Raw genomic sequence first — 17,289 nt, 5'->3', positions numbered from 1 at the left:
AATTGAAGAGAAAGTCCCTTGAAGGTTCTAACCTTGGAGACCTTTCCTACCTTCTTTGGTTCAAAAGTTTGATGGGGGAGTTATATACATTTGGATACTTTATTAACATATCAAAGCTCTTCCTGCCCTTCCTCCTTTTCAAAACCAAACTAAACTAAAATGTTTTCTTTTGTTATGTTCTTTGTGGAGAATTTTAGCATCAGTAATCTTATTTACATAAGGCCCCCTTTTTATAGATGATAACCCATGGCGACCCATTGAAGTTATGGTTCCTGGACTAGAAATGAAGCCTACTTACAGTCTAGTATTCTTTCAGATATGTTGCTATTTTCCTGAAATCTCCTTTTTCTAAATTTTAAGCCAGCTAAACCACAAATATGTCTAGTTTTCAATCTTTTAAGCCACGCCTCTTCCACTCCCTCTGCACCCAGTCTCCACCCCCTTGCTTTTTAATGCCCTGCAATTTGCTGCCACCGCCATATTTCTTCTCCTGAGGTGTAATGGAGTCTTGCAAATAGAAGAGGTCTTCAGCCATGTGGTTCTTTCTGGAACATTTTCCAGCTCTCAACCACTCTTTATGGCGCATTTCTTTTAAAAAATTCACCAAAATTCTATAAAATATTTTGAAAATTCTATACTTTCTTCCAGTATTTTATTGACACCTCCCTATTTTTTAGGTATTTGGGATATTTTTATGACATTTTTCATTTTAAAGAAATTTTTGTTTGCAACAATTTTTGTTGAGTCCTCTGTTTTGTGATTTAGTTCTCTATTTACTCCACTTTTCTATATTTTTCCCATCAGGGCTGCGGATACCTGGTTTTATTTATTTACTTTAAAAAATGTGCCCATCGGGGCCGCGGATACCTGCTTTCAATTTTTTTTCCTCCTTCGCCCATCGGGGCCTCGGATACCAGCTGTGTCCCCCTTTTCCCCAAACCATTGGCCCACCGGGGCCTAGGATACCTGCTTGTTTTTTTAAAAATTTAATTATTATTATTATTGCCCATCGGGGCTTCGGATACCTGCTTTAATTTTTTTTCTTGCCCATCGGGGCCGCGGATACCTGCTTAGATTTTTTTTTTAATCGCTCGAAATTTTGTTGTTTTCTGTGGTTTGTTATACTAACTGCAATGTCTACAAATTTTTGCTGCTAGTCTTTGGTGTTGTGTGAGTGAACCTATAGCTTTGGCTGGGAGATGACTGCAGTTAGGCTAAGGGGTTGGTTAGGCTAGGGAGGAAATATGGCGACTCTAAGTTTGCTGCGGAGTTCAGCTGACGGTAGTTTGTTGTGCTTGGTATAAATTAGAGAGGCAAGAGGCCTGAGCTGCATATTTTGAATGACCTGATTTGCATGCATTGTGGTCTCCTGAGGTAGAAGAATAGGATTATCCTGTGCCACATTACCCGGGGCTAGTTGAAAATGAGATCGAGAAGACTTACAGGGAGGGGTCAAAATGGCGGCTTGACTTTTGGTATTGCTCAGCATGGCGGTCTGCTTTGTTAGTGTCCAAAATGGCGGGTCCAATTTTGTGGAAGGCCACATATTGGTAGTGTCTTTGTTCTAATGCACAGCATGGCGTTGGAAATATTCTGTTACATGGTATAAGATGGCGGCGCAAGGACCTGACGCAGTGTTAAACATGGCGGACATTTGTGGTTGCCGCAAGCATTGCCGGACAGGTCATGAAGGGCCTTTGTCTTTGCAGCAAGCATTTCCGGACAGGTTTTGCCGCAGGGACATATAAGGGAGGCCTTGTCTTGTGGTTGAGGACATCCTGGTGTTTGCGCGGGCTTTGCTCCTAGTGGGCCTGCCGCATTGTTAAATATGGCGTACACTTCCGGTTTGCTGCAAAAAGTGAAAGGTGGGATGATCTTCGCCGCCTGACCCACCCAATCAGACAGGGTGGTACAACTGGGTACAGCCAATTAATGGAGTATCGAATTAGACCAATCTAGCATGGCTCCTGGCTGTCCTCTTTCAGGAGGCAGAAGCTGAGGTGCCACTTACATAACATCTGCTACCATGGTGCTCAAGGTCGTTCCAAGGACATTTGGCCTTTCCAGCTCCCTCCCCTCTAACCGGCTCCCTCCCCTTCAGCGTCGCCTATTTGCTTTTCCGCCCTGTGGGCCAGGCCAGGGCTCCATGCTTACCACGTGTAAACATGGCGGTGAGTTCAACATGGCGGTGAGTCGTGGCAAGGACCAAAATGGATCTTTGGCCAACAGGTGGCAGAAGAGGAATCCTTCCGTTCTTCAAGAGGAACATCTACCCTGTGGCTAATGCTGGGGTTGGATTTTGAATTCTACTTATTTCTTGGATGTCAGCCATTAATAGTTCAATTATGTAGTTTGCTAGGGTGATATTTAAGCCTCAAGTGACTATTATGGCATTGTTTGTAGACTTAAATTAGATTTAATAAGCTCATTTTGGGGGCCCTTAAAGTTTTTTATTTCTTTTTTTATAAAAATGGCATACTTATTTTTTTGTCTATAAGATATCCAAAGTCAAATAATTTGGCGTTAACATTTTTCACTAATCTTTTTTACTTTGAGATTGACTTAATAAACTACTTCACTTTGGATTTTTCAAGTCTTCTAGCACATAAAAAGTTAATTAAAAAGTTAACTTTATGACTGAATATAAAAAATATTTGAAGGTCCATTCCACTTCAGGCCTTGCTTTGTTCCCATCTTTAATGCTGCACTAATTGACTGTCTAACCTATCAGACAGATAACTTGAATTGCTGTGGACTTGTTTCCTCTATTCAAACTTATCTTGGAGTATTAATTGCCCACACAATCAATATTGTGGTACTCTGCCTCCACAGTCCCCAGTTCCTCCCACCACTGCTCTCACAACCCCTACATTTAGCCCCAGCCCTTTCCTCCTACCCTCAGCCCTGCCTAAACCCCAGCCCCAGCCCCAGCCCCAGCCCCAGCCCCAGCCCCAGCCCCAGTTAAACCCTTCAGCCCTGTCCCTAAATCATATACTGTGCTGACCACTTAAAGTCTTTGCACGGAGAGAAATTCTAATTATCCATAATCCTGCCCATCATATTATATCCCAGTCAAACACACCTTTGCATTAATCGTGGGTGCAGAAAAACCCAAGTCTTTTAGTCCTGGGCAAAAAAAAAAAAAAAAAAGGAATCCTACCCCATCACACTGTCTAGGAGTGACTATTGTTCAAGAACTCAGCTCTGAGACAATTTTCACATAGTTATCTGGAGTACTGTCCATTTAAAAGGTCCAGGGTATCCCATTTGGTAGGTATAATGTGGTCCCATTACTCAAGGATTCTTCTTTTTGGTTAATATATTTATTATCCATACTTGCATTTGTAATCATGTGCAAAATTACAATCCCCAATACTCCCTTCTGTTAACCTGTATCCCCTTTCTAACTGCATTACCACAGAGGATTCTTCAGATAGTTAATGTGCTAGTATGCCACTACTGTTCTTATCTCACCTTGGAACCCAGGGATCCTCAGTTTGCATTAAAACAGATTCTTTGGGGCATTTAATGTGCTTAACTGCTCTACTATCTTTATGTTACTATAGATTTCACCCATCCTTATTTTGCATTACAATAGAAGAGGTTACAAGGGGCAGTTGATGTACTTAAATGGCACTACTGTCCTTATGTTACTGTAGAACCCATCTAATCTCACTTTGCATTAAAGCAGCCCTGGGGCAGTAAATGTGCTTAAATGCGACTAGTGTCATCTTTATGTCACTGTAGAACCAATCTATCCTCATTTTGCATTAAAACAGAGGGTCCATGGGGCAGTTAATGTACTTAAATGCAACTACAGTGCTTATATCACTCTAAAACCCATATATCCTCACTTTGCATTAAAACAGGGTCCTTGGGGCAGTTAATGTGTTTAAATGCCTGGGGGCAGTTAATGTACTTAAATGCCACTGCTGTCCTTATGTTAAAGTGGAACTCACATATCCTCACTTTGCATTTAAACAGTCCTAGAGGCAGTTAATGTGCTTAAATGCTACTACTGTCCTTAGGTTAGTGAGGAACCCATCTATCCTCACTTTGCATTAAAACAGTGGGTCCTTGGGGCAGTTAATGTATTTAAATGCCACTAATGATTTTTATTGTAGAACCTACTCATGCTCACTTTGCATTAAAGCAGAGGGTAGGGAGGGGCAGTTAATGTGCTTAAATGCCACTGCTGTCCTTATGTTAAGGTGGAACCCACTCAGCCTCACTTTGCATTAAAACACTCCCTGGGGCAGGAAATGTGCTTAAATGCCACTACTGTCCTTATCTTACTTTGCAACCCACCCATCCTCACTTGGCCTTAAGAGAGGGTCCTTGGGGCAGTTAATGTGTTTAAATGCCTTTACTGTCCCTATGTCACTATAGTACCCATGTATCCTCACTTTGCATTAAAACAGGGGGTCCTTGGGGCAGTTAATGTGCATAAATGCCACTACTGTTCTTATGTCACTATAGGACCCATACTCTGATTTTGATTTAAAACAGTGCTTGGGGCAATTAATGTGCTAAAATGCCTCTATTGCCATTATGTTAATGTGGAACCCACCCATCCTCATTTTGCATTAAAATAGGGGGACCTTGGGGCAGTTAATGTACATAAATGCCATTGCTGTCCTTATGTTAAGGTGGAACTCAACATATACTCATTTGCATTAAAACAGTCCTAGAGGGAGTTAATGTGCTTAAATGCTACTACTGTGCTTAGGTTAGTGTGGAACCCATCTATCCTCACTTTGCATTAAAACAGAGGATCCTTGGTGCAGTTGATCTACTTAAATGCAACTACCGAGCTTATGTCACTCTAGAACTCCTATTCCTCACTTTGCATTAAAACAGGGTCCTTGGGGCAGTTAATGTGCTTAAATGCCACTGCTCTCTTATGTTAAGGTGGCATTCACATATCCTCACTTTGCATTTAAACAGTCCTAGAGGCAGTTGATGTGTTTAAATGCCTCTACTGTGCTTTTGTCACTATAGGACCCATCTATCCTCACTGCATTAAAACAGGGGGTCCTCGCCGAAACCGGTTTGGCTCAGTGGATAGAGCGTCAGTCTGCAGATTGAAAGGTCCCAGGTTCGATTCCGGTCAAGGGCATGTACATTGGTTGCGGGCACATCCTCAGTAGGGGGTGTGCAGGAGGCAGCTGGTTGATGTTTCTCTCATCTATGTTTCTAGCTCTATCCTTCTCCCTTCCTCTGTAAAAAATCAATAAAATATATTTAAAAAATCAAAAATAAAAAAAACACACAACAGGGGTCCTTGGGGGCAGTTAATGTGCATAAATGCCACTACTGTTCTTATGTCACTACAGGACCCATACTCACTTTGATTTTGATTTAAAACAGAGTGCTTGGGGCAATTAATTGCTTAAATGCCCCTATTGCTATTATGTTAATGTGGAACCCACTCATCCTCATTTTGCATTAAAACGGGGACCTTAGGGCAGTTAATTTGCATAAATTCCATTGCTGTCCTTATGTTAAGGTGGAATTCAACATATACTCACTTTGCATTAAAACAGTCCTAAGAGGGAGTTAATGTGCTTAAATGCTACTACTGTGCTTAGGTTAGTGAGGAACCCATCTATCCTCACTTTGCATTAAAACAGAGGATCCTTGGTGCAGTTGATGTATTTAAATGCAACTACCGAGCTTATGTCACTATAGAACCCATACTCACTTTGATTTTTATTTAAAACAGAGTGCTTGGTAGTTAATGTGCTTAAATGCCAGTACTGTGCTTATGTCACTATAGAATCCATCTATCCTCACTTTGCATTAAAGTAGAGGGCCTTCAAGCCACTGCTGTCTTTATGTTAAGGTGGAACCCACCCATCCTCACTTTGTATTAAAACAGTCCTTGGGGCAGTTAATGTGTTTAAATGCCACACCTGTCCTTAGGTTAATATGGAACCCATTCATCCACACTTTGCATTAAAACAGGGGTCCTTGGGGCAGTTAATGTGCTTAAATGCCAGTACTGTTCTTATGTCACTATAGAACCCATACTCACTTTGATTTTGATTTAAAACAGAGTCCTTGGGGCACGTAATGTGCTTCAATGCCACTACGCCCTTAAGTTAAGGTGGAACCCACCCATCCTAATTGCATTAAAACAGAGGATCTTTGGGACAGTTAATGTGTTCAAGTTATGCCATTACTGCTTTTTAGTGTGGAACCCACCCATCCTCACTTTGCATTAAAACAATTCCTGGGGCAGTTAATGTGCTTAAATGCCACCACTGTCCTTATCTTCCTTTGCAACCCACCTATCCTCACTTGCCCTTAAGAGAGGGTCCTTGGGGCAGTTAATGTGCTTAAATGCATCTATTGCCATTATGTTAATGTGAAACCCACCCATCCTCCTTTTGCATTAAAACAGTCCTTGGGGCAGTAAATGTGCTTAAATGCCACTACTGTCCTTACCTTACTTTGCAACTGACCCATACTCACTTGGCCTTAACAGAGGGTCCTTGGGGCAGTTGATGTGCTTAAATGTAACTACTGTGCTTATGTCACTCTAGAACCCATGTATTCTTACTTAGCGTTAAAACACGGTCCTGGGGCAGTTAATATACTTAAATGCCACTGCTGTCCTTATGTTAAGGTGGAATTCACATGTCCTCATTTTGCATTTAAACAGTGCTAGAGGCAGGTAATGTGCTTAAATGCCACTAGTGTACCTATGTCACTATAGAACCCATATTCGCTTTGATTGTGATTTAAAACAGAGTCCTTGGGGCAGTTAATGTGCTTAAATGCATCTATTGCCATTATGTTAATGTGAAACCCACCATCCTCCTTTTGCATTAAAACAGTCCTTGGGGCAGTTAATGTGCTTAAATGCCACTACTGTCCTTACCTTACTTTGCAACTGACCCATACTCACTTGGCCTTAACAGAGGGTCCTTGGGGCAGTTGATGTGCTTAAATGTAACTACTGTGCTTATGTCACTCTAGAACCCATGTATTCTCACTTAGCATTAAAACATAGTCCTGGGGGCAGTTAATATACTTAAATGCCACTGCTGTCTTTATGTTAAGGTGGAACTCACATATCCTCACTTTGCATTTAAAAGTCCTAGAGGTAGGTAATGTACTTAAATGCCACTACTATCTTTATTTTACTTTGCAACCCACCCATCCACACTTTGCATTAAAACAGGGGGTCTTTGGTACAGTTAATGTGCTTAAGTGCCACTAGTGTCCTTTGCAACCCACCCATCCTCACTTTGAATTAAAACGGGGTCCTTGGAGCAGTTAGTGTGCATAAAGGCCACTAGTGTCTCTCTGTCACTATGGAACCCATATTTGATTTGATTTTGATTTAAAACAGAGTCCTGGGGGCACTTAATGTGCTTCAATGCCACTAATGTCCCTATGTCACTATAGAACCCATGTATCCTTACTTTGCATTAAAGCAGGGGGTCCTTGGGGCAGTTAATGTGCTTAAATGCCAGTACTGTTCTTATGTCACTATAGAACCCATACTCACTTTGATTTTGATTTAAAACAGAGTCCTGGGGGCACGTAATGTGCTTCAATGCCACTACGCCCTTAAGTTAAGGTGGAACCCACCCATCCTAATTGCATTAAAACAGAGGTTCTTTGGGACAGTTAATGTGTTCAAGTTATGCCATTACTGCTTTTTGGTGTGGAACCCACCCATCCGCACTTTGCATTAAAACACTCCCTGGGGCAGGAAATGTGCATAAACGCCACTACTGTCCTTATCTTACTTTGCAACCCACCCATCCTCAATTTGAATTGAAACAGAGGGTTATTGTGGCAGTTAATGTGCTTAAATGACACTAGTGTCCTTATCTTACTTTGCAAACCACCCATCCTCACTTGGCCTTAAAAGAGGGTACTTGGTGCAGTTAATGCTTCAATGCAGCTACTGTGCTTATGTCACTCTAGAACCCATATATACTCATTTTGCATTAAAACGGGGCCCTTGGGGCAGTTAATGTGTTTAAATGCCACTAGTGCCTTTTAGTGTGGAACCCACTCATTCTCACTTTGCATTAAAACAGTCCTGGGGCAGTTAATGTGCTTAAATGCCACTACTGTCCTTATCTTACTTTGCAACCCACCCATCCTCACTTTGAATTAAAACAGGGGGTCCTTGGAGCAGTTAATGTGCATAAAGGCCACTAGTGTCCCTATGTCACTATGGAACCCATATTTGCTTTGATTTTGATTTAAAACAGAGTCCTGGGGGCACTTAATGTGCTTCAATGCCACTAATGTCCCTGTGTCACTATAGAACCCACCCATCCTCACTTTGCATTAAAACAATCGCTGGGGCAGGAAATGTGCTTAAATGCCACTACTGTCCTTATCTTACTTTGCAACCCACCCATCCTCACTTTGAATTAAAACAGAGGGTTATTTGGGCAGTTAATGTGCTTAAATGCCACCACTGTCCTTATCTTACTTCGCAACCCACCTATCCTCACTTGCCCTTAAGAGAGGGTCCTTGGGGCAGTTGATGTGCTTAAATGTATGAACTATGCTTATGTCACTCTAGAACCCATGTATCCTCACGTTGCATTAAAACACAGTCCTGGGGCCAGTTAATATACTGAAATGCCACTGCTGTCCTTATGTTAAGGTGGAATTCACATGTCCTCATTTTGCATTTAAACAGTGCTAGAGGCAGGTAATGTGCTTAAATGCCAGTACTGTTCTTATGTCACTATAGAACCCATATTCGCTTTGATTGTGATTTAAAACAGAGTCCTTGGGGCAGTTAATGTGCTTAAATGCCAGTACTATTCTTTTGTCACTATAGAACCCATAATTACTTTGATTTTGATTTAAAACAGAGTGCTTGGGACAATTAATGTGTTTAAATGCATCTATTGCCATTATGTTAATGTGAAACCCACCCATCCTCCTTTTGCATTAAAACAGTCCTTGGGGCAGTTAATGTGCTTAAATGCCACTACTGTCCTTACCTTACTTTGCAACTGACCCATACTCACTTGGCCTTAACAGAGGGTCCTTGGGGCAGTTGATGTGCTTAAATGTAACTACTGTGCTTATGTCACTCTAGAACCCATGTATTCTCACTTAGCATTAAAACATAGTCCTGGGGGCAGTTAATATACTTAAATGCCACTGCTGTCCTTATGTAAGGTGGAACTCACATATCCTCACTTTGCATTTAAAAGTCCTAGAGGCAGGTAATGTACTTAAATGCCACTACTATCTTTATTTTACTTTGCAACCCACCTATCCACACTTTGCATTAAAACAGGGGGTCTTTGGTACAGTTAATGTGCTTAAGTGCCACTAGTGTCCTTATCTTACTTTGCAACCCATCCATCCTCACTTTGAATTAAAACAGGGTTCTTCGGGCAGTTAATGTGCTTAAATGCAACCACTGCTATGTCACTATAGGTCTCTTATATCCTCACTTTGCATTGAAACAGGGGGTCCTTGGGGCAGTTAATGTGCATAAATTGCACTGCTGTCCTTATGTTACTGTACAACCTATTCCCACTTTGATTTTGATTTAAAACCTAGTCCTTGGGGCAGTTAATGTGCCTAAGTGCCACTACTGTTCTTATGTCACTATCGATCATACTCACTTTGATTTTGATTTAAAAGAGTTCTTGGGGCAGTTAATGTACTTAAATGCCACTACTGTCCTTATCTTACTTTGCAAACCACCCATCCTCACTTGGCCTTAAAAGAGGGTACTTGGTGCAGTTAATGCTTCAATGCAGCTACTGTGCTTAAGTCACTCTAGAACCCACAATTTTGCATTAAAACGGGGTCCTTGGGGCAGTTAATGTGCTTAAATGTCACTAGTGCCTTTCAGTGTGGAACCCACTCATTCTCACTTTGCACTAAAACAGTCCTGGGGCAGTTAATGTGCAACCCACCCATCCTCACTTTGAATTAAAACAGGGGTTCCTTGGAGCAGTTAATGTGCATAAATGCCACTAGTGTCACTATGGAACCCATATTTGCTTTGATTTTGATTTAAAACAGAGACCTTGGGGCGCCTAATGTGCTTTAATGCCACTAATGTCCCTATGTCACTATAGAACCCATGTATCCTCACTTTGCATTAAAGCAGGGGGTCCTTGGGGCAGTTAATGTGCACAAATGCCAGTACTGTTCTTATGTCACTATAGAACCCATACTCACTTTGAGTTTGATTTAAAACAGAGTGCTTGGGGCAGTTATTGTTAAGGTGGAACCCACTCATCCTAACTGCAGTAAAGCAGAGGGTCTTTGGGGCAGTTGATGTGTTTAAATTGTGCATTAATGCCTTTTAGTGTGGAACCCACCCATCCTCGCTTTGCATTAAAACAATCCTTGGGGCAGGTAATGTGCTTAAATGCCACTACTGTCCTTATCTTACTTTGCAACCCACCCATCCTCACTTTGAATTAAAACAGGGTCCTAAGGGGGAAAAAAACACAGAGGGTGCTTAAATGCCACTATAGAACCCATCTGTCCTCACTTTGTATTAAAACTGAAGGACCTTGGGACTGTTACTCTGGTAACTTGTTTCCTCCCATCCCTCTGCATTGCCTGGGAGCAGAGATATGTCATTGAAATGTGCTTATTTGCCTGCTGTGGCTCCTTCTTTTTGTCTATTTCCATTTCCTCCCACTCCCTTTGCAGTACAGCAGAGGGTTCTTGGGCCTGTTAATGGGCTTAATTATAGGATCCCATGCACTCCTAGGCAGTTTACATTTACTAGACATATTTGATTTTGTGAAGTTGCCTAATTGCAGCAGTGGTCCCTTTTGTCTAGGTTCCCATCTACCTCCTAGCCCTTTTACAATACCTGGATGGGCATTTGGCACTGTCAGTGTGTTCAATTGAAGTTGTGGTCCCTTCTGTAATTCCAGGATCACATCCTGCCTTTCCCTTTTCGTTACCTAGGAGCGTTTTTTGGAACTGTTAAAAGTAGTCACTTGGAGCTACAGTTCCTTCTGTTAGTCTAAGATCCCATCCCCCCTCTCCCCCATCTCACTTGGCATTACAACAGCAGATACTTTGGACTGTTAATGTGCTTAAAGGCAGCTATAGTCCCTTTCCTTAGTCTGGGATCCATCCAGGCCCTTAAAACATCTTTTGCATTACCATAGAAAGTACTTGGGCCTGCAAGTGTGGTTAAATGCCAGTGTGGTCCCTTTTGTTACTTTAGGAACATAATGACTTTTCACTTTCTTTACATCATCTGGAAGTCATTGTAGATAAAGTTGTAATTGTAGCTGTGGTCCCTTTTGTCAATCTAAGATTCCTTTTTCTTCTACCTCATTTGCATTACAACATAGGGTTCTTGGAACTGTGAAGGTGTGTCTTATCCTGTCACATCTATTAAATTTTACAAACAGGATCTGAACACCAAAAACCCTTCTTTTGCACCATTAATGTGGGATATTGCTTTTGTCCTTTCTCCCCTGCAGTAGATATAAGCCTCACTCATTTTCCTTACATTCAGCAGTGGATGCCCTTTACTAAGGACCTTTGTACTAATATAGTTAAAAGTGAGTCATAAGTAGTTGACCACAATTATGTCTTTTATGAAAGATCCCTGTACCTTCTTCATTTTACAAGATGGTGTATTAATTACCTATTACTATTTTTTTTCCTGGGATTGTTTATGTGCAGAATTCCAGTATTTATGGTCCCTCCCTTTAAACTGATATCCCACTGTTTCTATATTATAACAGGGGATGCTAGAGACTGAAAGTTATTCTCTTGGGACTTTTAATGTGCAGGTTCTTTCCTGATAAGCTAATGTCCTGATTTCTTAGTATTGTAGCTGGGGTACTAGCCACCTAAAGTCTTCTGGATAATTAAAGTGGAAAATTGTAGTTACGGCTCATCCTCATCATATTTCCTTTGCACCAGGGAAGCTGACCAATTATGGCTGCTTCTCTGGTATAGTTTAAATGTGCATAATTACAGTAATCCATGCTCCCTTATGTTAGAATAGGATCCCATTTCCTTGCCCCATTTATATTACTGCAAGGGCTTCTGACTAGCCAAGATTCACTCTCCTGGACTGTTAATGTGCATACTTACATTTGCTCCTGTACCTGTACACCAGGTAAGGCCACTCCCCCATCATATTTATATTCTAACAGGAGGTGCCTACTACTAAAGACCTTACTGATGCAGTTAATGTACACAACTTTCATCTTGTACACACTCTCAGTAGTCCATAACTGTGCATTTTCAATCTCTTGCACTTATGGAAGCAGAGGTTACTGACCTAAAAGCCCTCTCTTGGGACTGTGGATATGTTTAATTAGTTGTCCATAATCCTTCGAATTAACATGGGTTCCTGACTCTTCACGCCCTCTTTGCTTTACTGCATGGGGTACTGTCCACTTAAGGCCCCTTTCTTGAACTGTTAATGTGTATAGTAATTACATTAGAATCCTTCCTCTTTTTACTACCTTTGAAGTACCACAGGGATTCTGACTCTGAAGGACCCATTTCTTAGCCTGCTAATGTGATTGTGTTTGTCTGGGTTCCTCTGTACTAGACAACACCTCCTTTCCCTATTCCCTTTCAGCATTGAGTGCCCTCTCCACAAGACTGTTAACACCTGGACAGTCAAGGTGCGAAATTATAGTTGATTACAGCCTTACACCTGGGCCATTAATGTGTGTAATTGCACATGGTTCATCCCATTTGAATAAGATCCTATATCCTCTCAGATCCCTATTATAGTATAGCAAGGATACTGATCACATGAAAAGTTCTCTTTTCATGGCTTATTGTGCATAATTGCATTTGTACATGTTCTTGTACACTAGACAAGGACACCCCTCTCCTTATTCCCTTAGCCTTTTAGCAAGGAGTGCCCACTACTTTAAGATTTTTTATATTGGTACAAGGTACAAGGTTTTAATTAGCTACACCATATCCCTTGGACATTAATGTACATAATTTCAACTTGGTTCATCCTACCCTATTGCCCTCCGTTGGCAGTATACCATAGTTGCTGAACCCTAAATCTCCTTTTCTTGGCCTGTTAATGTGCATAATTACATTTGTCTGGGTTCTTGTTCACTAGACAAGGGCACTGACACACCACATACCCCCAACTCCCTTTGCCTTCTAGTAGGTAGTACCCACTACTAAGACCTTTACATTTGGACAGTTAATGTGCAGAATTGCTGTTTTCCATATCCCTATCACTTCCAGGACTATATTGTATCTCCTTTGCACTACTGCAAGGGATACTGTTTTTTCTCCAAGGCCCCTTCTATTGGATTGGTACTATACATATTGAAATTGTCTGTTATCTTCATCAGTAGACACCCCCGTGCCCTCGCCCCCCCCCCCCCCCCGCCCCCCGCTTCCCTTTGCAGTACAGCAGAGCGCTGATCAACCAAAGCCCTCATTTGGACCGTTAATATCTGCAGTTACATTTTCTCCTGTTCTCTGCACTAGATAAGCGCCTCACCTACTTCCTTAACATTTTCATCAGACAGTGCCCACTACTCAAAAGATTTGTTCACTTAGAAGTTTCATGTGCACAAATGTAATTTTGTAAGTAAGTCTTATATCAGAATGACTGTACCCTCCTTGCTTTAGAGCAAGGAGATGCTATTCAACGGGCCCCTCTCCCCTTTTTACTTTAATGTACATAATTGCAATTGTCCTTGCTTATGTTGGAGTAGGATTGCATCTCCTCATTCCCCCTTTGTATTAGGGGCATATTAACTATGAATGAGCTCTTCTATTGAGATTATTAATGTGCATAATTAATTGTATTTGTCAGAGTGCCAATGCAGTAGGGAAGGTGCTGTGCTCTATGCCCTTACCACTGCCTTTGAATTACTGATGAGGAGCTCCATGATCTCAGCTCTTCTGATTAGATAGGATCCCATACTTTCTTTGTATACATCATGTATGCCCCCTTCTGTTAAAATAGGATGCCATTCCATTATACCCCCTTGGCATTACTGCAGGGGCTGCTGACCACACAAAACCTCTGCAAATCTTAATGGACACAATGGCAATTAGCAATGGGTTTGTCCTCCCTGATCTTATTAGGCAAGCACTCCCAGCCCCAATTTCTCATGGCATTATAAAGTGTAAACATTGTAGTATGCCCTTCAAATAGCAACCCATACTCCCACTTCTTTTGCAATGCTCCAGGGGATACATTTTCAAGTAGTCATGGTCCTACCCTTATCTTCCCTCTCCTTACTCATGCTTGTCCTTGGACCCTTCTGTGGACCATTAATAATAACAATTTCAGGGTGTCCATGTATCCAGCCATTAGATAGTATTGTGGCCCCTCATCCTTCCTGCCCCCGCTGTGCCTCACCCTGCCCTTTTGCATTGCTGGTGGGGAATGTTGACTGGGCAAGGCCCTTTCACTTGGACTTAAATGTTAATCCCAGATGTCATTGGTTTACCCAGTTTATATTGCTGTGGTGCTTCAGTTGCACTTTACTTGGTCCTGCCCATCTGACATGGACCCCTCCATTTCCCTTTTTGCATTGCTTTTAAGTAATGTTGACTACCCAAAGGCCCTTCTGTGTTTTTACTTAACACAGTACTGATTGTCCCATTTTTCAACCCATTACAAGACCTCCCTACCACTTTGATGTTGTGTTTGTGCAGTGTTGATTACCAAAAGCAGGCCTGAACTAGGTGGATGGGCCTTCACTCCTTTTCTTGCATTTGTTAATAATCCGAATTCCAATTATTGTCCTATTCTTGGGACAGGAGTTATCTCTGCCCACCTCTGTTACTGCTTTACTGGGCAAAATGCTCAAGGCAAGGCAAGCCCAAGGAGCTGGATTGCCACCCTTTACATTCTGGATTTTCAATATACACTATATAAGTATCAGTTGAGAGTTGTCTCCCCAGGAAGGAAGGTTAGCACTATCTCTGCATTTTTCCTTCCAAAGCAGGTTGCCTGGCTGAGAATCTCTCCTCTTTGTATATTGCTATTCTACAGAGTCAATTGCCAGGATACAACCAAAAGTTACTGCTAATTTTTATTAAGAAAGACAACTGGATTGCAAGGTGGAATTGATAAACTGGGCATTACATTTTTGAAGTTAAAAACCCATTTATACCATGTACCTGATGACCAGTGTCTCTCATTTTACTAAGGGTGGCGGGTCTGTGAATAGACCACTGTGACTCTTGCTATACCAAAGGAGTTCTAGAATAGAACTCAAGACCAATATCTTTGGGCTCTACCACCATTCTAAAACCATGCCATTTGGGTTTTACCACCATTCACTTTTAGAAAAACTACCTAAATTTCCTAATCCTTAAATTTCTTCATCTGGAACACCAACCAGCCCCTACTTATTTCAAGAAGATAACTGTAAAAGGATGAAATGAGACAACATATACTGAGGTGCTTTTGAAAACCACAGATCACCTTATTTGATTAATCTATTACATAATGAGGACTTAAAAATGATGGGACCTGTTTCCCTGTTTTATATCAAAAGAATAGTAAGCTAAGAATAGTAAGCTAGCCATTCTTCTGGATATAAACTTGTTTGACAGTGAGCTGCCTGGTAAAAATGATTAGCCTAGCCTCTAGTGTACAGGTTTTGATGGCAGAGAAGTATTTAATAAGGAACTACTGAAGCAAATAACTAGTCATTACAACAGAAGTTCTTTGTAATCACTGAAAAAGAATACTATTCCTCTGAGAAGGATGTCAAAAGGTCAGCCCAGGTCAGGGTGCAGTTTGTACTTCTAGCTCCTTGGACAGCTGTAAGAGGAGTCTCTGGCTCTTTAGAATTCTGTAAGTACTATTTTGTAGTTACTAAGTAATCTTTCCCCTGCTCTGTTTTCTCTTAGATGCTACCCAGAGGTTTCCTGTTAAGTCTCTTTTCCAATTCTCACCTCATCTGCAAATATAGTCTCACCATATGAGTTAACCAACAGAATTATAAGAATTAATATTGTGTACCTGGTCCTATGCTAGGTTACACTTAAGTGAGGGTTAGAAATGATATAGTCCTATATATAATCTCATGCCCTAGATCAAACTACGGCCCGCGGGCCACATGCGGGTGTTTTTGCCGTTTTGTTTTTTACTTCAAAATAAGATATGTGCAGTGGGCATAGGAATTTGTTCATAGTTTTTTTTTTAAACTATAGTCCGGCCCTCCAACGGTCTGAGGGACAGTGAACTGGCCCCCTGTTTAAAAAGTTTGAGGACCCCTGCCCTAGATGGTTGTATTGTTGAGCTAATATAAGCACACTTGAAATAATTTTAGGAAATGATAATCAAGTGCTGTCATGTATGAATTATGTTAAACTTTAAAGGGAACCCACCAGGGTTTGGAGTTGACAGGGTAAATTTAAAGAAGGAGTTGAGTTTATTTTTTCTCTTTGGTTCAGGAGATGATTAATATTGCAGCCATCTGGGTAGTCCAGTTGGTTTATTTAATGCCATTTGCTTTTTACTTCCTTTGGAGGCATGGAAATTGATTAAAGAGATAAGGCCTAGTCATTGTGTTTGGCTACATGCCATATTGTTGGTTATTAAATCTCATAGGTTTGAGCTTTTCAAGGTTCTGGGATTGGGGATATAAATCTGATATATTGGCTCTTTGTACCTTTTTATTCTATCTCTGCCCCAGAACAGATGAGAGTAGCGCTGATGCCTTTTTAGTTTGAGATTTGTGGAACCTGTTTGGCAAGAGGGCAATGGAGAAGCATAACTTTTATTAAAAAACCATGATCTTGCCTACTTTATGATGAAGTGAATATACCTTCTTCCCCTTTGCCTTTTTTCAACAGGTAGCTTGGTAAGCAAAAAAGCTTAGCCTCCCTGATATAAAACAAACACAAAAGTGCAGCTGAAAAATTTTAACATCAACTTTGAGACATTTTTTGTTCAGATCAATATATCCTAGCAAGAGCAATAGAATCATAATGTGCTGGGCTTCTCTTACTGCCCATTTTAATTCATATCCATATTTCCTCACAGCTAAATGCCTAAAGACATTATTTGTCTGATTGACTGGGAGTAATATACAAATATTCCTGAGCCTTTTTGGAAGCATGGTATGTGCCATTGTTTCTCAAACTGAAGTTCCACAGGAACAAAATTCTTTGAGATCATAAAGAACATGTGTTTTGAGGAACACTGACTTAAGAAAGTTATTTGAAATGTAAAAATGTTTCCCTAGTTCAATATATCTTCGTGAAAGATATATTTATATATATATATAAAATGTTTTATATGATTTACGTAGTTGGGGATCCATGAGAATATGTCCACAAACC

The 17,289-nt window shown here is 41.0% G+C and overlaps 1 long non-coding RNA gene across 2 annotated transcripts in view; it reads left to right on the top strand.

Annotated features, from left to right (window-relative positions):
- Positions 1–476: 476 nt before the first annotated feature.
- LOC307095240 overlaps positions 477–17,289 on the top strand; it is a 30,030-nt gene continuing 13,217 nt past the window's right edge. Inside the window, exon 1 of one of the 2 annotated variants that reach the window (XR_013813183.1) lies at positions 477–15,796. This is a non-coding gene — a long non-coding RNA (uncharacterized lncRNA). Of the gene's footprint in view, positions 17,068–17,289 lie in introns of both variants that reach the window. The other variant, XR_013813184.1, reaches the window with a different exon arrangement.

Source organism: Cnephaeus nilssonii (assembly GCF_951640355.1).
Source record: "Cnephaeus nilssonii genome assembly, chromosome: X".
Lineage (NCBI taxonomy): Eukaryota > Metazoa > Chordata > Mammalia > Chiroptera > Vespertilionidae > Cnephaeus > Cnephaeus nilssonii.
This window is presented reverse-complemented; position numbering and strand designations above follow the sequence as displayed.